General features: G+C 46.1%; 1 pseudogene; it reads left to right on the top strand.

Annotated features, from left to right (window-relative positions):
* Nucleotides 1–19,806: 19,806 nt before the first annotated feature.
* LOC123056095 (G-type lectin S-receptor-like serine/threonine-protein kinase At2g19130) lies at nt 19,807–22,280 on the top strand (annotated as a pseudogene).
* The last annotated feature ends 1,049 nt before the right edge of the window (nt 22,281–23,329 follow it).

Genomic DNA, 23,329 nt, shown 5'->3' with positions numbered 1-23,329 from the left:
AAGATGGAGCCTCGCTTCATCCACCTTTCTCCATGGACCACCATGGCTGTTGGAAGAGGTCGAAAGATGCAGGGGGTCTGGGTCCATCCGTAGTAGTACTCTCTCTACGCATCTGGCTCCATCCGTAGGACTAGGAGCACCGCGAAGAGGATGAAGATGGTTGCCATGCATCGGAGGCCGCTTGCAACCCCGACAACACCCTCCGAACAGGCATCTAATATATACACAAACACAACAGAGGCAACACACAAACTACTCATAATATATACAGGAGGATGTCGAGCTCCTCTCCCAAGCCATCTTCGGCCGATGACACTGTTGGAAGAGGCAGGGGATCGGGTCGCCCGCCCTTGTCGACTCTCAAAGGGATATGATGGGGATAGAAGGTGTGGAAGAGAGGAAGGGAGTGTGGCCCTGCATGCAACCAGCAACCGTCGAATGTGACTTGTCTCATGATGTTGAGTGCTTGTGCGAGGAGAAACTCAACTTATCCATTCTTTGTGACACTGACTGAGAGTGGGGCGTGTGCATGGCTATACTTTGATAAGAACAATCTTCCTGGCTTGAAATGTGACCAAGACGACAGTGTCTGGTAATGAGTCGGGTAGGTGTTCATGCAAACGAAACGACAGCTGAAATCATCGGAAGACAATAAAAACGGGAGTTGATTAGCAACACGAAGTATAAACTCTCCCTCCATAGTTCTAAGCTGGTATAATGCACGTGTAGTGGTTCACAGAGCACATCACCACCTAGAGAAGAAGCTGAAATCTAAGCTGGAACGCTTGCTTGCTATTGTTGTAACCCCCCAACGGCCCATCGCTCATACTCCCTCTGTTCCGAATTATAAGATGTTCTAACTTTCTTTTTGAATTGATGTATATAGAAGCGTTTTAGTGTGTGTTTCACTCTCAGTCTATATGTAGTCCATTGAAATATCTAAAACATCTTGTAATTCGGAACGGGGGTAATAGTACTCAAGTTTGTGGGATGCCATCTCATGCCCGAGCCCCTGGGACACCTGAAGCCGCATCTCATGCCGACTCGTCCTCGTAGCCTGACACTGAAGGTGGGAATGTGGCGTGCCGGTCTTGGCTACCAGATCCTCACCTACTACCCGTCGTGTGCCCATGTTGCTCTGGCACCATGGCGGCCTGCACGAGTGACCGACGACGGGCGAGAATCCTTCCTAGGTACCAGGCAGTTCTGAATTCTTGACTGGGCAGCCAGCCCAACCATGTTTGCATTGCCCACACAAAAATGTGTTTTTCACTCAAATCGTGAGAGCTGCTAACAAGCACTCAGAGTCAGAGTATCATTTTGAGAATACTAAAATTTTAATCCAAATAAGTATTCCATCGCAAACAATGTTTGAGGATAAGTGTCAAAATCAACATTCATAGAATTGAGTGTTTTACTTGTGTTTCATAGACACTTATGTATACATTTAAATACTAGTGAATTTGGAGAAATGAGATGACCGCGAACTCTCTCGTTGCTGGCTTCCTGATTTCCAAATGGTAGAGCTAACACCGAGGGGCGGCATGCTATGCACAGACTCTCCTTCCTTCCGGATTGTACAATACTTTCATCAAGATTCAAGAAGGTCACCCACTATGCTGAAAAAGAAATAACCGGTAGCATCACACTACGTGAATAAGCTAGCATGGCACAACCACCGAGAAATAAACTGAATGAATTGTCTTCCACTTTCTTGGTTTTCCTCCAGTATCTCAGAGCTCATTGACATATTGAATGGGGGTGGGAACGAATGCAAGCGAAGCATAACACATTAGCGCGGATTGTCACTCTTGATCTACATGTAGTCTTGTTTTCAAGCAACTTCAGAAGCATATATATAGTACCTGGATGTCATCCTCTAAAAGGTGTGAGCTTGCATGTGAGTACAGTATTCATTTGTTTTGTAGTTCATAAACATTCCTTTTGTGGTTCATGTACCGTACAAGGCATGGTAGCAGAGAGGTGTGGCGTTCGGTGGCGGAGAGTGTTGGTCGGGGTGAAAGCCTATTCTATTTTCAGACGGACCGGCGGCGGCGAAACTCGTTTTCTTCTTGAAGGCGTTGTCGCGGCTCACATTGCCCGTCATGTTGCTCCGGAGGAAATTCTGATCCTCGGATCGGGCGATGGCGGCACTCCGGTGTCGTAACCTTCCTGAAGGCGCCGCCTTGCAGTTCACGGTTTGTCGTATGCGGCTTCATCTCCTCGTGATGGTGTTAGTGCTAGGGATGGTGTTGCTGCGCTCAGCGCCTATATATCCTGCCTTGGGTGTGTGTTGTGGTAGCATGTGTTTGTACCGGATTGTTGATAATCATTGCTTTATCTACTATATCTAAATAGGAGCTCCCCACATACATGGAATTCTCTAGCCTCTCCTTAGCCACATCACCCCAATTAATTATAGCCATCGATCAAGATATGCATCATAGGCAGTCATCCGATTAACACTAGTCATAATGGGTAGTAACTTAGACTAGTAACATATGTGTTGTGTCATACATCACTTCATTTATTACGTTGTAGACTCATCTTTTCTTGATATGTGTGATGTTACAGTAACTAGCTATGTTATCACATGCCTCTCTTTCTTCATTAATCACATGCCACATCATCTATTTTGTCTAAATAAGTGTGATGTTACCACCTATGTTACTCCCACTGTGGGTAATCTAAGGCAACCTCCTCTCTTCACCTCGACACAATTCACCGGCACAATTCAGCGTATCTTCTACTTCTGACTTCCCGAGCCACGCAATCAATACAAGTTTGGAAGCCCAAACGAGTGGGTTGGCCTTCCCAGCTTCCCCTCTTGGCCCGCCGCTTATTCTTCCCCTTCCCTCCCCTCAACTTCCCCGATCCCCAATCTCCAGTGGACGATTCATGCAATTCGACGCCAATGCCCTCCAATTTAAGGCACATCAGAGTTCTAGCTATCCATCCTGGGTTGGCGCTCACGTTTGATCCATATCACGTTTTCCATGGAAGGTGTCATCGATGTGGCCATCCTTGCGCAGACAAAACAACCTCTGCGCACTCCTGACCTCCTCATGCCGGCAAGCTCGGACGGCGGACGCGCTGCTTCGCTGCGGGCCTTCCTCGCGCTGGCGTCCACGGGCGCATCAGACGCGGCCATCTCCGTGGCGGCCCTGATTCTAGTGGGACACTCTGCTCCATGCCTCCTCATGTTGGCGGCCTCAGTCGCGCCTGATGTAGGCATCTCCGCGAAGCCCAGTGAGCCAGCCTGCACGTGTTGCTCTTCTCCATGCCCTCCTCACGCCGACGTTCTCAGACGTACCACGGTCATCCCCGCCGTGCCCCCCTGGTTCCAGCGGATGAGTTCGGGAATGAGAAGCCCGCTGGCCTCCCCCTGCCTTCTCGACGTCACGATGAACGCCCGCAAGCCCTACTAAAGAAGAACGTAAGCCTCTCTTTTCCTGGTGATTGGGCCGTCACTTCATGCACTCATTAGCAGGTGTAGTTTTGGATTTCTGGTTGTGCTTTGGATGATTAATCTTCTGTCTTTTTTGTTCGATTTCTGTGGTCTGCACAGCTCCGACCAATAACGCTTCTAAAGTTTAAGGTCATGTGCTCCTGTTGTTCAGTTGATTTTTCTCCTGTGCAGATGTACATGCTGCAACCCCTGTGCAGCCCAATTCTATTTGCTATTCTTGGGATAATTTCAAGGGTCAGAAAATGAATTAGTGCTTCTTGATGTGCAACCTAATCCTAATTCTGAAATTCATATATAACCATCTGGCAGGATTGGTGTGTACAAGCCCCATCTTTTCCCAAAATTTCAATTTGTTATTAATTTGCCCAACACGTGCACTTTGCATTTGATTCTGCATATCTTAGATAGCAAAATCATTTGATTTCTTATGTGTGTTACATAGCCTATCCGACAATCTTGCTGCATCAATACAAACCTTCTTAACCATTGGGTTAATTTACTGAAAAAAATATTAGGTTAATTATTTTTCTTTTGCAAGAAAAAAACACATAGGTTAATTGATTTCACAAAGTAACATCTTGGTCCACTTTTTACATAAATTTAATTGTCACCATTTCCATTGACACACACATGATTTCTTTTGTTGGGTATAAAAGAAACATGTGATAAGTTAATGGTTATACTGATACAACCTATATCTCAGGTTTGTGACTGTTCATCGCAAAGTTTGTCAAATTTATCGATATAAGGTACACACAACAGTTGATTCATTGTATGCTTCCTCCCATTAGTTTGTATATACTTTCTGGGATAGCTGCTGAGAAAGTCACTTCTTTTTATAGTGGAACAGTTGAGGAGGATTTACTAAATTGCTTCATGTATCTATATTACAAACTGTAACTCCTTTTTTTTTAAAGATAGGTATATAAAGCCAATTTTTGCATTCGTTTTATCATCATGGTTGCCGCAGCAACGCGCGGGGTATCTTCTAGTATATAAAGCAGGGCGAAAGCTTTTTCGATAATGGGTGCAGCATTGTATGACCCGTCTCGTGGATGACACCGGCACCTGTTCAGCCTGACGTAGGTCATGAACTGGTGATCACCAGCTTGGGCTCACACCCCGACTCCACGGGGGCGAGGTCCACGAGGTTGCCCGCGTCGACGGACGATGCCACGCCGGTGTCCGTTGTTGGCATAGGCCTGCCCAGCTCATCGCATACTTTTCGACTCCGATACCTAACAGGCAGGTACCCAAAGTTAGCTCTGGTTGCCTAGAGAATTCACTTGCATGAACTAGCTAGCTGATCAATCCATAGACGCACACGTACATGGAAGCTGGTCGGTTCGATCGCTTTTTTGGCTGGAAATACACACGAGACGAGAACCCGCGTGTCGCACCGGCGCACGAGTTTGACGCCGTGGCCAGCGCAAGCCCCCGCCCTCGCCCCTCTCGTACATGGCAACCCCCTCACCGGCAAAGAGGCGGCCAGCATCACCAGGAGCCGCTCGTCGAGGATTCCTAACTGCCACCTGCTTCCGCAACCAGTTCTTGCACCGGGGCTCCGCGAGGGCACGTACTCTCGAGGCCGGCCCTTGGCTGGTGAGCCCAACGACTCCACGTTGCCCTGTGCCGCATCGACGGCTGCCCAGAGCCATTGACTGGTCTTTGACTGCCGGATAGACAACACCGCCCACAGAAACCGTTTAAAACAGGCTTAGGGGGTGTTTTGTCCGGTTTTAAAAACTTCATGGGATTAAGAATCTGGTTTTAGAGGTGAGGAGGTGATGTGGCTGAAACGTGATACTTAAGGGGGTTATGTATACTTTTTTCGAACAGAAAAAATATACGAGCGGATTCGAGTGGGACGGCGAGCGATTTCCGTGGTGAAAATTGAATTTGGGATTTTGGATTCTAGGTCTAGACTCTAGAGGCCAGGTGGGTGGGTGGCGCATCTCACCCAAGAGACGGCGAGTAGGCTTGTCGACGCTCCGGTGGCCAAGCAGGGTGGGTGGGTGCGCTCTAGTGTAGACAGGGAAACGATTTGAGGGCTGGGTTGCGATGCAGAAGGACGGTTCAGTTTGCTGGCCAAGCAGTAATAGAAGCTGATGTGGCCGGACTGGTGTTGTGGTCAGGCCCATTCGTAAGCCGGTATGAAATGTTGACGTGGCAGACCTGCTGAGGTGGATAGGCTGCATGTCAACAAAAATAGGTTAATGGGATGAACTATTTAGGTATTAGAGATATGCACGTTAAAAGATGATTAGTTCCTGCTAAAATGGTGTAATTTGATGAGCTGGCCCTCCCCAACAAAGCTAAACAACACTTCGGACACCCATACTCCACTTTCCTGGCTCCGCCACTGCTTCCGTATTGTACAATACTTCGATCAAGAAGGTCACCCACTATGTTGAAAAAGCAATAACAAGTCGCACCACACTACGTGAATAAGCTAGCATGGTACAACAACAGAGAAATAAATTGAATGAAGGGCCTTCCACTTCCTCGGTTTTCCTCCAGTATCTCAGAACTCATGGACATATATGAATGGGGGTGGAAACGAATGCAAGCAAAGCATAACACATTAGCGCGAATTGTCACGCTTGATCTACATGTAGTGTTTGTTTCAAGCAACTTCCTAGAAGCATATATATATATATAGTACAGGGATGGCATCCTTCAGGTGTGAGCTTGCATGTGAGTACGGTATTCATTCGTTTTGTGGTTCATGAACTGTACAAGAGCTCGGTATTCATTCGTTTTGTGGTTCATGTACCGCACAAGAGCTCACATGTGAACATCTTGTATGTTCTCTTTGGTGGTCATTTAAGTATGAATCATCTTGATTGAATGTATGCCCTCTTGGTGGTCATGTAAGAAGTATTATGAATATAAAATACACTCATAAAGTAAGAAAAATGTTATTAGAAGTGCTTCATGTTAATTGCGGTGTAGCTAGCGGAAATGCATGTGAACAAGATTCATATGTGTGATGAAACGTGTGAAAGTTGCAGACCCCACGGGTCAGTCTTGCTCGGTCCCATTTGATCCCTGGTTCCCAGCATGTGCAAGTACAACGAACGCGGCATGTGCAAGTGTTTTCCAAAGGCTCGGGTACGGCATGAGTGGAGACATTTTCTTGTTTTTGCTGGAGGATGAAGAGAGGAGCTTTGCTCTAGACTCAACTAGCTTTGCTCTTTCTGTTTGCCATAAGCTACACACATACTTTATTCGCTACTCGACATGTTTATACTCGAGGAAATTCGAACAGCATACATATACTTGAGGCAAAAAAGGGCATCCCATCACTGATACTGCCCATACCATCGATGATCAACCAACAGTAAGTAAAAAATTAACAGGTCGAGAAAGATTCATCAACAGCGTGTGTGTACTTAAACACGAGGATAGTCACCGATTAGCTTGACGAAAATACATTTAGAATACAAAGTTGCAGTTCAAATAATCTTTTGATTGATTGATTGATTGATACAAGTGTCTTGTTATGATCCACTGGCCCCAACGGCTGCTACCAGCCGTTGACCAAGACCCACGCGCATGCATTGCACTGACGGTGACCCGACCTGAAGTCTCCGGCAACCCTCCCACTGGGTTCCCATGGATGATCCTGACGCGTGCCACTAGCCCACTGTGCCTCTGTGCAGCGAACGCGGCTAAAGCACTAGCCTTTTTCCATAAGCCAGTTGGCCACTATGTTTCTCATCCAGTGTATGTGTATGAGAAACGAATCATTCGATCACCATGTTGGGGTTCTAGTGGTTCTATAAAGAGCTCTTTTATGGTACCCTGGGGTAAATTATGATCGTCAGTTCGTGAAATCGTACGGTGTGTGGTGACACATACTGCGCCAGTTCGCGCGAGTGGTAGACCATGCACTGGTTAGCTCCCGTCCTCCAGTATAGATGTCCTGAGGGCATTTTGGGAAGAAAAAATTGACAGAGGTAGAAAAGGCATCAGCCCGGCCGCGTGTCGAACAGGCCCATCCGCCCCTCGTGTCCAACTAGCCCACCCCGCCCTCCCCATCCAATTTCGTTTCCTTCCCTCAAAAAAAAGTTTTCCGATTTCGTTCCCCACCGTTTGCCTTCGTTCTCCACCGCGCTCACTAGGGTTCCGGCGGCCGCCGACGAGGGGCTGCCATTTGAGGCGCTCGAGGAGGATTCGCCGTCCCCCGACGCCGCTGCTCTCCTGGACCCCGTCACGCTCCGGGACAGGCCGGCGCTCACCCCCGACTTCTCTCGGCTCGTCTTCTCCACGGAGCTCCCCTGCCGTCGGCCCACGCCGGAGCCGTGGGCCGACCTCCCCTCCGGCAGCACGCGCCGCCCGAACCCAGTTGGCGGCCACGGCAATTTCAATATTGCGCTGTCACAGTCTGGCTCTGCTCGTGCCAAGCTCTATGTATACGTTCTAATCCTCCTTGCAAATATTAGGCTGAAATTGGATGTGATTTGCTTAATTTTATTCTATTTGCAACAACTGGCTATTGGTATGAGTACTTATTGACATATCAGTCTAAGGTTTGAGCTTGTGATGCAACTGTCATTGTACTGAACAGTGTGGAACGAAATCGTCACTTTGAGCGTGCATGTACTTGAGTGTTTGGTAGATTTCTTCTATCTGGTAGTACTGATCAAGAAGGTGTTGACTTGTACATTCAGTTCACATGGCCGAGATATGCACTTGTTTAACTTCACACTTGTTATTTACAGTCCAGGATCTGCTAAACCTTGCAAGTACAGGAGGATGAGTGCTCTCTCTCCTACAGGTCAAAGAGGCCTCCAGGTCAAACAATGCTTGCTGTCATTAGAAACCGATCAAACTTAAAATTCCGTGCAAAACCATGTGCTTGAGATTTCCCACTGAAATACTCATGTACGTGCTTTATAATTATAAGTTTCTCCATTAGAGTCTGTCTACTTTGTCATGACTAAATGATTCAAAAATAGGGATCGCACCCCATGACTGCCTTCTATTTAGTTTAGATCAAGCTAAAAATTGTTCCTGAATTTCGTAGCCACTTATATGTTCAGTTGTGTGATTTGCAGGCTGAGACCTTGCTAGGTTACTTGCGTGAGCAACGAGAAGGGGGCAGCTCCAGAGCTGGACCAGGCGGCGCAGCTACGAGCATGGCTCGGTAACACGCTGGTCATGCGACAAAGCTACGAGCTTGGCTAGGCAATGCAGCACTGATATGGTGAAATACAGAAAGTAATGCTTGGTTTGTCCTTCACCTTGTCGGCTCTGTTTCTTTATTTGGGCGTCGAGAACAGAGCAGCCCTATATGTATGGGGCGCGATGATCATGTGTAAATAACAGCTGGCTTTTGGCTCAGTTTTGTGAATGTACATATGTGGTCTGCCACTGTGAGTGATGGAAGGTTAGATGGCTGGTCACTAACATCAGTTGAGAGGAGCATCCAGGTTATCTTAGGAGAGGACATGGGTTGCTGCTTAGTTATATGTGTGGTGTCGAAGTTGTAGCTGTGTACAGGATGTATGTTTAGGGCGGTAATATGGTAATGCCGGCTTGGCTTTGCGAGGTTATAGGGTAATGTTGGATAGCCAACCATGTCTTTTTTACTTGATGTTTGGAGTCCAAACCCCCCCTGTGTCCGTTTTATGATCTAGCGTGACTTGTTTGGCAAAAAATCTAGAAATGGCGGACAGGCCCAAAGTAAATACCAATTGTCCCGTAAAATATAAATCTCAATTCTCACTCACAGATTATGACCAAGTGATGTTAGACCGATCTATTTGCTGACTTATTTTTTACTTTGAAATACCAGTCTGGTTCAAATTATACACTGATAATCGAGATTCCAAGTAAGATTGATAACCAGACTAACATGTAAACCTTTTCCAGGCACCTCTTCCAGCTGTAGCACCTGCTGGCTCAACATTGCTTGAAATGGCATGTGAGTTAATTCTCTGATGCTGAACTTGATGGTTTGCACTAGCAGGTAAACATAAATTCATCGTTGCAGTATTTGTTCCCACTTTGTAATGATGTCTACATTTGATAGAACTTTTTTGTCATATGAAGGTTTTGGAGACACAAACAATATATTTTGCTTTAAACAGACACTAACAAACTCTGTACAAAGAATTCGTTTGATATTGAAGAATTTCACTTAGCATTATCATTTTGTTAACCAACACTCAACACATACATGGCAAGAGAACATTATATGATACATAGCCAATGGAGGCCTCGCATATTAGAATTACTGACCAAGCACACAACCTTTTATTCACAACATCTAATGTGCATATGCACTCTCGGTTCCATCCACACATATGACAAGCATCTTGCACTGATTACCTGATTGACCATACGAATTACAGCAACACCAACACTAGCTTATGACTTGAACATGCCTTGTGTGGAGAAGGGTGGTGATATAGAAGCTTGCCCAAGGCATGCTTTTAAAATACATGATAGAGCATTACAGGAAGCCTAGAAATGCAATAGTTCATAGACAAATTTAGTTCATCTCCCAAAGTAAGCTGCAATCCTACAAGTGGATGGTTCAAAGTGGCAAATTCTAAATTGTAAAACTTTATAAAGTTCAATCAGAACTTCAAAAATACGAGCGTAAAGTTTAAACAAATCATAATCCAAATTTTATTCTAGAAAAAGTAGCAAATTGTAACAGCATTCAGCTCTCTTCATCCTTCCTTCACGACTTTCACTATCTTAGTCCTCGCCATTTCGCCGTCCTTTCATGTTCAGTGGAGACTCCACTAGGAGGGCAGTGAGTTGTTTCCTGAACCCGGGGATGTCATCCTGCGTAATAGGTGGAGTCAGTCTTATAGTTGTAACAACGGGAATGGTATGGTTAAATTAAGTGTGGACATCGTACCGCTGTGTAGGCTCCATCTAGATTGTTGCCTGTAAACTTTTCCATATTCTTTACCGCAAAAAGCCCACATGACATGCTGCAATCATATGGATTGTTTATAAATATTTTTTTACTATGAATACTAAATGTGTGATTTTAAATGATGTGTACAGTACCTGTCTTTCTGTTGTGGTATGTTTTTGATAACTTGAACTTTCCAAGTGCTGATGTTGAAATCCTTCCAAGTATCGACTTTTCGGCCACCATGCCGATATGCTACTTCCATATGGAGTTGCATGCCTTTGAGCTATAATAAATTAAGAAGCATAAGACATATAATATGAAAATTAACTCTTGGTATGTAGTTACTAAGCATTGAAAAATGTCCATGTTTTCTAGTTCCGGGTGGCCTTTCTTAAACTGTTTTATTGCTGATGGCATTGAATCCAGAACTTGCACTGCTCTTTTTTTGGCATTGACAACCGCCACGTACCAATGCTTATTCATCATATTCACAGGAAGAGAAACCTGCATTTTAGACATAATTAGTTATGTACCATTTAGTAATTGACTTAGACTACTGTGACTTACCATATCATGGGAAAGGTACTTTTTGCCATAAGTACTAGTAGACGTTTTGTTCCGTAAAGCATGGGTATAACTTGGAACGCTTCCGTCTCTGACTAGCACACTGCTTACTGATGCTCTCTCTAGGAAGATATTCCCGTCGGCCCGTACATCTGGATTGGGGCGCATGTGGCGTAGCCATGTTATGGCTGCATCCAAGATCTGAATTGCAAAGTAGTAAGGAATCGAAATAGAAAATAACAATTTGTTAACTATTTAAGAAGTTAGCACATACCTTGCATTGCAGCCATCCGTCCGTACTATTTTGAAAGGTTGGTGCTGTCAAGCATCTAAGATCAGCGCGATAGAGATGAATTTCATCAATTTGTACCAACACTTTCGAAGAGGGGGATGTATTGACATACTCAATGACCTTTCAACTATCTTCTCATCTGAAGCATCATCCGTTCCCGTTATGGGAGTACTCATGTCTTTCGGAGTTTTCTTGCCTCTTTTAGTTTGTTTGGGTTCATCAAAATAAATAAAATCCTCATTATTTGCAAATGTGGATTTCCTTTGTCTCTTCTTCTGTCCTGTCATCGTAGACCCTCCTGTTCCCTGCGTGTCCAAGGTAGGAGATTTAATAAAAAAATAGTGACTCGCATAATTAATATACTTACTTACGTCTGACTTTCGTGCATCGTCTCTCTCAAACTCCTTTTGCACACTTGTGATGTCATCCTGAGAACCTTGCAAGTTTTTGTCACTAGTGATGTCATCCTGAGCACCCTGAAAGTTTTGCTCACTAGTGATGTCATCCTGAGCACCCTGCAAGTCATAGGGAGGAGCTTGTAAAATGAGAAAAATAACTCATATAATTAATATAGTTACTAAATTACATCAAAGTCTGAGGCCAAGTCACGACCATGAAGGGGCGACGCAACAAATTTGTCGCTGTCATTGTACTCGTATTCTGGTCGGCTCCAATAGTCCTGCATAGGTGCCTAGTTGTCATTATTTTGTACATAGGAAGAAACGAGTGATTAAGTGCGTGTTTGGATGGTAGGGTACTTACATTGCCGTTCAGGTTGGCGTATAACCAGTTCCTCAAATTTGCATTTTCCTGCTCTAGGTGCCTGAATTTGCGCAACATTTGTACGCGGGTCTGAAGGTGCTGCTCCATCAAGTCTGTTCTCACTCGGCAAACGAGATCATGAAGCTTCATCACCAGCTACAGGCATATTAATGAGAAAATTATTAACCCTTTGGTGCACGAAGAAGTACAAAACTGAAGAATAACAAATTACCTTTGAATCTGTCGGTGGCAATTCATCAAACAACTCAGGTGTCGGCGACCTTGGTACCTCCCATGGCTCCTTTAGGTCATGTACGGTCTGAAATAAATTGATGAAATTAGTTCCTATTTTATAATGAAAATAAATATGGAAGAATAAATACAAATGTTGTACAATACGTAATTTATGTACCTCTCCGGCCTGAAGGCCGTGCTTATCAAAAATAGCACAGACTTTGCGCACCTTCAGCTCGTCCCAGTATTGTACGAGTGGTCTATCTCGTTTGCTGTAATCAATTGTTCTGTCTAATCTATCTAGATGACGCTTCTCCCAGAACCAAAACTGCAAAATGTGGACGTTAGTCATTGTACAATATTGTGCTACAATCATACATCTATATGATTAGTGTGAGGGTCAACCTGCAGCAACGGAAGGTTTCCCTCAAGGTTTACTGTACCCTGGAGTGCTATTTTTTCAGGATTTTTCTCGCTTCATTATACTTTATAATACACTTCATTATATGATCACGCGTGAGCTTTGCAAAGTTTATGGCCTTGATACTTTCCTTTGTCTGCACAAGCGGCACATAAGCTGAGCTAACGTATCTTTGAGTTGTTGGGCACAGTACGATCCCAATTGAATATAAAATGAAGGATTGGAGGAACTCTATTCCATGTGTGTTTGTCTTTATATGTGATTTTAACATATTCTGCAGCTCTGCAAATGCTATTCTCGTCTCCATATTCTCGGAAGACACTGTATGCCCGGTTGACATCTTTTCCTTCGGGTTCAACCCCTACCTCCCTTGTAGGTATACCAAATATGTGCTCCACATCCCGTGTGGTTATCGACAGTGGTTCCCCATCAATGATGAAGGCATCACAGGTGGGGTCGTATAGCTCCGCTATTGATCTGCACATGTTCCGGTGAATTTTGATAGGAAGGATCCTCAGTAGGCCACCTAGGTCGACCTCTTCTATGGCTCTTGTCTGGTCTGTAGTGAAATCTTTAGTAACTCCATGATATGCTACAAGGGAACAGACTTGTGTTTCCTGATCATTGGATCAAAAAGGATATCAATTAGCATTATTACATAATAAAGATAGTAGCAGTAAACCATGCATCTTTACTATACAATTCCTTCAACCCAAGTTTGATTGCACATCTGACAACTATGAAATCAGTTTGAAATACATTAAAATGTGAGCTACACAAAAAAGACAAATATGAGGCTTTTTAGCATGTACTGTTCGTCATCGTATATAAGTTAACCCTTCTTTTGTATGCTTATTACTCTATGGGAAACATATAGGTTCGTATTCGAATATGTCATTAATCTAGCTTCGAAAGATGCTATGATCTATTATGCACATCTGCCAGATAGATTAGAGTTTCACCATGTCTAACAGTAATATGGATGATGAAGATTGATCTTTGGGAAACATAGGCGTGGATATTAATCTGTCAGAACCTACGAAACAAAATACTTTCCTCTAATATACAAATCTAAGAAACGAAATACTCTGATATAATATGCACATCTACGTAACAGAATACTCTGCCGTAATATTGATCAGGTACTGAATTTCCTTACAGTGTTCCTTTTTGCTTGTGATTTCCCTTGTGGTGTTGTTGACTTCGCCTTGTCGTTCGTGTTCCGAGGTGGCGGATTCCTTGGTGCCTGGTACCTTGGTGGCAGGTTCTGTGCTGGCTGGTTCGCATGTGGCGGGTTGGGTGCTGGCGGTGGTGGCGGGTTCGCTGATGGCGGGTTCACTGATGGCGGTGGTGGCGGGTTCGCTGATGGCGGGTTCATTGATGGCGGTGGTGGCGGGTTCGCTGATGGCGGTGGTGGCTGGTTCGCAGGTGGCGGGTTGGGTGCTGGCGGTGGTGGCGGGTTCGCTGATGGCGGTGGTGGCTGGTTCGTAGGTGGCGGGTTCACTGATGGCGGTGGTGGCGGGTTCCCTCGTGGTGTCTTCCGTGGTGGCGGATGATAAGAGCGATGCTCCATGAACGAACTATGCAATGTCACACAGGCAACTTTCTGGAGGACGACGTGGAAACGGCGGCGGCGGAAACTGGAGGGAGATTAGATCGAGCGTATTAGTAGTACGATGGGTTTCTGTTATTTCTTTCTCAGGATATTGGCAGCCTAACTCCCTTTTTTTTGCGGGACAGCTATACCTAACTCCCGTGCATGGCAGTCTGCAATACATATCCCAAGTGTCAAAAAAGTTAAATAAAAACTCCAATATATATCCCCTCACTGTGGTAGCAAATCGGGTTTACGTACTAACCAATTTCGTATCTTGACTACCCCTCAATTTTTTTTCATATCTCAAGTATTTTTTTATTTCTTACGAAATTTTCATTCAACAATTCCAACACGTACATCATGTGCAACTAAGACCGTTCGGGTCTGCCGGAGATGAAGTTTGAAAGGCGTTTTCTTTTCCAACTCAATCAAATGAGCTCAATCTTTTTCCACGCCCTCACAGCATCATGGCAAGCATGCATGCTAATTTTCGTTGATTCCCGACGTTTGATGCATTTTCTAGGGTTTTCCCAGTGAAAAACCCCTAAAGCACTGTCCAGACGTGACGCAACGTGCGTTTAGTGTCTGGCTTCGTCCAAATTTTGCGTGGGGTTATAGATAGGGCTTGCACACATGCTGGCAAAATTTGGTGTCATTTCATGCATGCCATCACGTACATCATGTGCAACCACGACCGTCCGGATCTGCCGGAGGTCAAGTCTCAAAGGCATTTTCTTTTCCAACTCAACCAAATGAGCCCAAACTTTTTCCACACCCTCACAGCACCATGGGAAGAATGCATGCCAATTTTCGTTGATTCCCGACGTTCGATGCATTTTCTAGGGTTTTCTGGTGAAAAAAAACCCTAAAACACTGCTTGGACGTGACGCAACGTGTGTTCGGTGTCCGACTTCGTCCAAATTTTGCGTGGGGGTATAGATAGGGCATGCACACATGCTAGCAAAATTTGGTGTCATTTCATGCATGCCATCACGTACATCATGTGCAACCAGGACTGTTCGGATCTGCCAGAGGTCAAGTCTCAAAGGCATTTTCTTTTCCAACTCAACCAAATGAGCCCAAACTTTTTCCACACCCTCACAGCACCATGGGAAGAATGCATGCCAATTTTCGTTGATTCCCGACGTTCGATGCATTTTCTAGGGTTTTCTGGTGAAAAAACCCTGAAACACTGCTTGGACGTGACGCAACGTGCGTTCGGTGTCCAACTTCGTCCAAATTTTGCGTGGGGGTATAGATAGGGCATGCACACATGTTGGCAAAATTTGGTGTCATTTCATGCATGCCATCACGTACATCATGTGCAACCAGGACCGTTCGGATCTGCCGGAGGTCAAGTCTCAAAGGCATTTTCTTTTCCAACTCAACCAAATGAGCCCAAACTTTTTCCACGCCCTCACAGCACCATGGCAAGAAAGCATGCCAATGTTCGTTGATTCCCGACGTTTGATGCATTTTCTAGGGTTTTCCCGGTGAAAAACCCCTAAAACACTGCCCGGACGTGACGCAACTTGCGTTCAGTGTCCGGCTTCGTCCAAATTTTGCGTGGGGTTATAGATAGGGCATGCACACATGCTGACAAAATTTGGTGTCATTTCATGCATGCCATCACGTACATCATGTGCAACCAGGACCGTTCAGATCTGCCGGAGGCCAAGTCTCAAAGGCATTTTCTTTTCCAACTCAACCAAATGAGCCCAAACTTTTTCCAATTTTTAGGATGTACAGAGGGATATTAGGTGACTCCAATTATCTGTAGAAAATAATTTGCGAGCCTAGTTATAATATTTTCCTATTTTTTTATTGTGAGCTATCTGAAGTGACATAAATAACTATATATCTGAAAATTTACATAAAAAATATTTATTCATCTGGTTAGGTTGTGTACTAATATCCTCAAGGTCACGGGTTCGAATCCCATTATGGACATTATTTATATTTTGCTTGTAATTATATTTTATTATCTGTAGCTCAAAACGATAATTCATTTTGTGATTTTCACCTATTGCCTCCTTTTCAGTGTATACTTTGCATACATGTGCAACCATCCGTCCAGATACCGCCATAGCCAACTTTTCAGCTCAAGAACAGAATATATAACTCACCCAAGAAATTAGAAATTGACTCGCGAGATCATATGAACACGCTTACTATGCACTTCCTAATCCCAATAAAATGACCTTCATGCCATAAGATAAATCATTCAGGAAACACCAACACAATAAATCTTCTGCCACACAATGCAACAAAATAATGGTTTCAGGAGATGCATCAATAGCATGAGTAGACGAGTACATGAGCGGCACCACCACTAAAAAAATCAATTCATACAAGTCTGGCATTATAAAAGTCAGGCATTATAAAAATAAAACTCACTTCTTCGGAACATTTTTTTCATTCCAAATCTCGTTAAACGGTTTCCACCTCTTGTTGGATGTCTTGGATGGAGCACCTTTCGGTTTAATTATATTTGGATTCCGGACATTTCCTGGACATGCTTGGCTTGACCCTGAAAAATATGCTGGAAGAGGGCCCAGTGATGCCGCCTCATTTTTCCCATCATCTTCGCCGCCTTAAGCTATAATACCCTTGAGAAAATCCACCACCTTCTGTGACGTCTCCTGGCTGTTTGAAGCTTTGAATAAATACAGACTACAAATGTTGCGGAGTTCATGGTAACGATCCATCCGCTCAGACCATTCATGCATATTACCATTCCTCTCTGAGTCAAATGCGGACTTGCCTACCATCGTCCATCTTGTTGAGACACAACACCTAGGAATGCTGACTAAGCCAAGGTATTTTAGAACAGAAAAAATGTGAGCGCACGGGATCTCCTCCGATTCCATCTTCAGACAACGGCAATTCACACTCTGAAGAAACGGGCCTGCCATGACAAACCTCACATCATACGTCACATGCCTACTCTCTTTGCGAGCAACTATATACAGAACAAAAGCATCATTCTTGGTCACTTCTGCTACTTCCCATTTTGACAACTGCATGATTTGATGTTTTACCTTCTTGAACATCACTGGAGTATAAATGAGAGCAGCACTTCTCTCAAGTGGATCAGCTGTTAATTCAGTAAAAGGTACTGTCAGTGAAGCTGTAGCATCCAACTCGGCCTCATTCTTGCGGATACGCGATAAACAGTGATCTGAGTGCTCTAGCAAATCAACAAGTGACATTCTCCTATCCAGATTCTTATGAAGCCTAGAGTTTAGGCTTTCGCTACGCTGATTGCTCTGCATGCCAAGGAAATATCTACCTTTCGTATAGGCCCTAGACCACTTCTTCCTCAGCTCGTACATCGTCATAATCCAAGCATCTTTTTCAGAGATATCATAATCCACCATAAACTCAACCCAACGTCTCTCAAACTCATCGACATCCCAGATGTGATAAACAAATTTCCTAAAATCCTTGAGCTTTTGCTTCCGTAGGTGTCGTATCATGTTTTGCTCGATGTGCCAGCTGCACAACCGGTGATCTGTATTGGGAAAAACCGCCGCTATTGCCTTCGCCATTGCATGGTCACCATCTGTGATTACTGATCTAGGATGTTTCTGCTGAGTTGACTCCAAAAATGCTTCAAGCAACCACACAAAAGATGCCTCGGTCTCAGCTGAGACAATACCGAAGCCAAACACGGTTGTGCTGCGATGGTGATTCACTCCTATGAAGGGGACAAATGGCAGGTTGTATTTGTTCACACGGTAAGTGCTATCAAAGATCACGACGCCACCAAAGGCATCGTAGTCAATCTGAGACTGTGCGTCTGCCCAAAAGATGTTCAGCAGATGCCCTTCACTATCAGTGGTGTACTTGTAAAAAAATTCGCCATCCATGTCCTTTCGGGCTGCCATATAACGGAGCACAAATTCGGCATCACGGCCTTCTATCCTTTCGTTCTTGTACTTGGCAACAAAATTATACAGGTCCCGAGGTGTAAAGCCTACCTTGCTGAAACCACCACTATCCTTCTCCATTACTTCCATTATTTGATGTGTTCGAAGGCCACCAATTCCATACTCAATGACATCAGCCTTTTGCACGTCACTCAGCCCACGATGTGACCTTATGTAAGTTGTCTGCTCAGGCTTAGCGAGTGGATGGTTATGTTCGTCCAAAAAATCTTTTACAAACCATTCACCATTATCCATACGAAGCTCGATCTCCATCCGAGCGCCACATCCACAACGTGACAGCGGCCTAGGAGTTCGCACCCGTTTAGTTTTCTCAAAGTGCTTCCTCGCCCGATATCCTTCTTTAGAGCAGACATAGAGGTGCCGAAAAGCTATGTTCGTGTCCGACTTCCTAGTCAGTTCTTCCTTTCTAACACCAAAACCCTTTGACCGAGCATATGCATTATAGTAATTGTAACCTTCTTCCTCGCTGCCAAAAATTTGACTGATCACCGTGTCATATTCTGCAATGTCCTCCAGGGTGGCACTCCCATATTCCATGTCAAACACTGCAATTAATAAAGAATCAAATCTAACTTATTTGAATTCCACTTGTGAAACTGAAACTCGTTTCAGTACGAAGAATAAGATAGCCTTAGTATGTCGAGCTAAAAGTATGAACAGTAAGATCAAAATGCATCAGTAACAATGCTTGCGTATATAATCAAACAGAACATTACATATACTCCAGTATGTCATTGAACAGCATTTGGTACTATTTTTGTTATCGTCCGAAACTGAGCCATTATGTTTTGACGTTCATAGACAGCAGTACACATGCATAAAAATTATAGCACAAAACAACATTACACTTAATAAACCGTGGCTACTCCCCCCCACTGTCCAGCACAAATTACTCACTGATAAACACCATGTACCAGACGACAATGCATTCCGTAAGAACATTTCTTTTGACGAGCGTGCACTGCAGGATCTAATTAACTCTGATTTTCCCCATCATGCAGGATCTAATTAACTATGATTTTTTCCATCCTGCAGCAGTACTCAACATGATTTGTCCATGAACTGAAGACATGCCAATTCTAGTGTAGTGTTCACAAGAGTAATCCTTACCACGTCGAGATACAGGGACGCGCCGCGGAGGTCCACGACGGCGAGCGTGGATATACAAGGGCGGAAGCAGCTACGTCGACTAGGGTGGCGCGGCCGCAGGAGCAGGGCTGTGTGGCGCGGCCGCAGGAGCAGGGCTGTGCGTGGGAGAGTGGCGGCGACTGGCGGCGGCGCCCACGGCAGGGAGAAGGAGGCGGGCGGCGGCGACTGGCGGCGGTGGCAGGGAGAAGGAGGCGAATCAATCGAGTGGCGCGACTGGGTATGCTGTGTGCGTACAAAATGGGCTGAAACCTAGGCCCGTGGCAAAAGGAAAACATGTCGCCCTTAATTTTGATGCATATCCTACCCTCAAGAAATCAATGGTATTATACTGGTCCCTCTTACTTCAGCAGTATAGGGTACCGTTAAAAAAGCTCTCTATAAAAGGTGGTTCTATAAAACACCGCCATTTCCAAGCGTAGGAGAAGCACCACGCCAGTAGTCCTCCTTCCCACTATTCGTCTTCTTCCTCCATGCATCCAGCCATGTCTCCGCCGGTCTTCGGGCTTCTCCTGCTCATCGTCCTCCCTCTGTGCCACACCGCCACGGACACCCTCTCGCCCAACCAAGAGCTCGCCGGCCGCGACAAGCTGGTCTCCCTCAACGGCAGGTTCGCGCTCGGCTTCTTCCAGACCGGGAGCAACTTCTCCGACGGCACCACACCCAAGTGGTACCTCGGGATCTGGTTCCACACGGTCCCCAAATTCACCCCGTGTGGGTCGCCAACGGCGAGAACCCCGTCGCCAATCTCACGGCGTGCAAGCTCGTGCTCTCCCGCGACGGCAACCTTGCCGTCCACCACCAGAACACCACGGTCTGGTCCACAATGCCAACACCACGTCCAACACCACCGTCGCCGCTCTCCTCGACAATGGAAACCTTGTCCTGCGCAGCGGCAGCGGCGCGTCCAATTCGTCTGATGTTTTCTGGCAGAGCTACGATCACCCGACCGACACTGTTCTCCAAGGTGGGAAGATAGGCTGGAACAACTCCACCGGCCTGATCCGCCGTCTCGTCTCCAGGAAGAACGCCGTTGACCAGACTCCCGGCATGTACTCTTACGAGTTATTTGGCCACAGTGGTGACACTTCCATTGTTTCTACGTTCAACTCGTCCAAGCAATATTGGTCCAGCGGGGAGTGGGGCGGCCAATACTTCAGCAACATCCCCGAGAGCGTGGGGCAGAAATGGCTCTCGCTTCAGTTCACCAGCAACAAAGAAGAGTAGTACGTCCAGTATGCCATTGAGGATCCGACAGTGCTGTCACGCGGCATAATGGACGTCTCCGGTCAAATGAAGGTGCTCCTGTGGTTCGAGGGGTCTTCACAAGATTGGCAAGCCGTCTACACGGTGCCGAAATCTCAGTGTGATGTCCATGCTACCTGTGGCCCTTTCACGGTCTGCAGCGATGTCCCGTCCCCCTCCTGCAGCTGCATGAAGGGCTACTCCATACGGTCACCTCAAGACTGGGAGCTTGATGATCGGTCGGCTGGATGCGTAAGAAATACCCCACTCTACTGCAACAGCAACAACAGTAGTAGAGCCGGCGGCGAGACAGATAAGTTCTACCCTATGACTTCTGTCCAACTTCCTGCTGATGCCAGGAACATTGGGACGGCCACCACTGCAGATGAATGCTCACTTGCGTGCCTGGGAAGCTGCTCCTGCACTGCGTATTCGTACGATCAAGGTGCCTACTCCATTTGGCACGACAAGCTACTCAATTTTCGGGAATAAGGTAACAGTGTTCTTCACCTCCGCCTCGCTGCAAAAGAAGTGCCAAGCAGTAAAACCAACAGAAGGGGACTGATCATTGGCGTTGCTGTTGGTGCAAGCACTGCCGCTTTGGGTTTGATCTTTCTACTGATGATTTGGATGAGAAAAAAGAAGCAGTATGGTGATGATACTCAGGGTGGCATGGGGATCATTGCATTTCGATACGCCGATTTACAGTATGCAACAAAAAAGTTCTCAGAGAAGTTGGGGGCCGGCGGTTTTGGTTCAGTGTTCAAGGGTTCGCTGAGTGACTCGACAGCCATAGCAGTGAAAAGGCTTGATGGAGTCCGCCAAGGGGAGAGGCAATTCAGGGCTGAGATGAGCTCAACCGGAGTCGTCCAGCATGTCAACTTGGTTAAACTGATTGGCTTTTGCTGCCAAGGTGACAGGAGGTTGCTTGTGTACGAGTATATGCCCAATGGCTCCCTGGATCACCATCTCTTCCAAAGAAATGGCATGGTGTTGGATTGGGCCATCAGACACAAAATAACCCTTGGCGTTGCTAGAGGACTAGCCTATCTGCATTCAAGTTGCCGGGGCTGCATTATACACTTTGATATCAAGCCAGAGAACATACTTCTAGATGGGTCTTTCACCCCTAAAGTTGCGGACTTTGGAATGGCCAAAGTTTTGGGAAGGGATTTCAGTCAGGTCGTTACCACAATGAGGGGAACCATTGGATACCTTGCTCCTGAATGGATCAGCGGAACTGCAATCACATCAAAAGTTGATGTTTACAGCTACGGGATGGTTCTGTTAGAGATTGTATCGGGCAGCAGGAAGTCCAGCAAGCAAGCATCCTCCCAAGATGGTGCTCATGAAGGATATTTTCCGGTGCAAGTTGCACGTAGTCTTGTTGATAGGGACATTGCAAGTCTGGTGGATGCGAAGTTGCTGGGTGATGTGAATCTGGAGGAGCTTGAAAGAGTTTGCAAAGTCACATGTTGGTGTATTCAAGATGATGAGCTTGATCGACCGACGATGACTGAGGTGGTGCAGTTTCTCGACTGTCTGTCTGAAGTTGAGACACCTCCAGTACCAAGGTTACTTCAAGCTATTGCAGGACAGCCAAATCAGAAGATAATGTAGTCCTTAAGCTTGGATTCTGGTTAAATCTCCCTTTTTATATGGTAGTTGCGCGTATTGCTTTTCCCTTGTAATTTGGTCTCCCCAACATGCTATGAAAACCACTATGCTAATCTTAAGATTCAGTTAAGGCCTGGCTACATTTGGGCTGAGGCAGAATTAGTTACGCTGCACATTAAGCACACTCATGCTTTCATATTTTCGGTCAATGCAACTATGTCATGATCGGAGTCATGCTAATGTTAGCACATTTGGGACTCGGTTAGCACAAAGAAGAGGGGAATTGCAGATATTTCCAGTAACCCTAATGTCAAATTCCCCCCCAAAATCATGAAACGCTAATCCTAAGATTTTTTTTTCTTCCCAAATTCCGAGCCCTAAAATGGACAATACCGAAATGCTTGGCCTCAGGATGCCTACCTTGATTACCCCGCTCGACATCTCTGGCCCGTCGGGTCCGCACGGCCGCGACGCCACCGTCTCCCCGGACGGCATGCGGAAAGAACAAAGGCGCTGGACCAGCACGTTGCGCGGCCTCCGCACCGCACACGTCACCGACGCCTCCTAATGTCGCCCCGGCACGGGCGACCATCTCCCCGTCGTTCCTCCGCCTTGTACCACGCGCGCGATGTGGCTAGCGCCGTTCGACGGGGCAGCGCTAGCTAGGTCTCTGGCCGAGGCACGCTCCTCCGGCAAACGGGGCCACAATGCCGCCATGGAACCCAGCTGGATGGTCGTTAGCCATCGACCCTTTTCCGGTGGTGCGGTGAAATCGGCGCATGGCGTGGGTTCGCGGCCACCGGCAATGTTGTTCCACCAGGGCCTTGGGGCTTATAGCTCATGTGCGACACATTTAAGGTGAATTGGCAAGAGTGCGACGTTGTTCAAGCGAATGGCTGTGGTGCGACAATTTTGAGCAGGTAAATAGCCCACGCACGACATGGCTGTTAAACTGAACTGATGCCCTCGTTAGCTGTTGGGGGCTGGACTCACCACTTATCCACGTAAGCGCGGGACCCACCACTTGTCTACTCGCGGGACCCACCTCCTCGCAGCTAGAAGAGACGAGCGCCCGTGCCCGTCCGCCCGCCGCCGCCCATTCATCCCCTTTCCCCAATCTTTCTCTTCTCCGGCGACCTAGCGCAA

Source organism: Triticum aestivum, chromosome 2D, assembly GCF_018294505.1.
Source record: "Triticum aestivum cultivar Chinese Spring chromosome 2D, IWGSC CS RefSeq v2.1, whole genome shotgun sequence".
NCBI classification, from domain to species: domain Eukaryota; kingdom Viridiplantae; phylum Streptophyta; class Magnoliopsida; order Poales; family Poaceae; genus Triticum; species Triticum aestivum.
The sequence above is the reverse complement of the archived record's forward strand: the minus strand, read 5'-3'. Positions and strand labels throughout refer to the sequence as shown.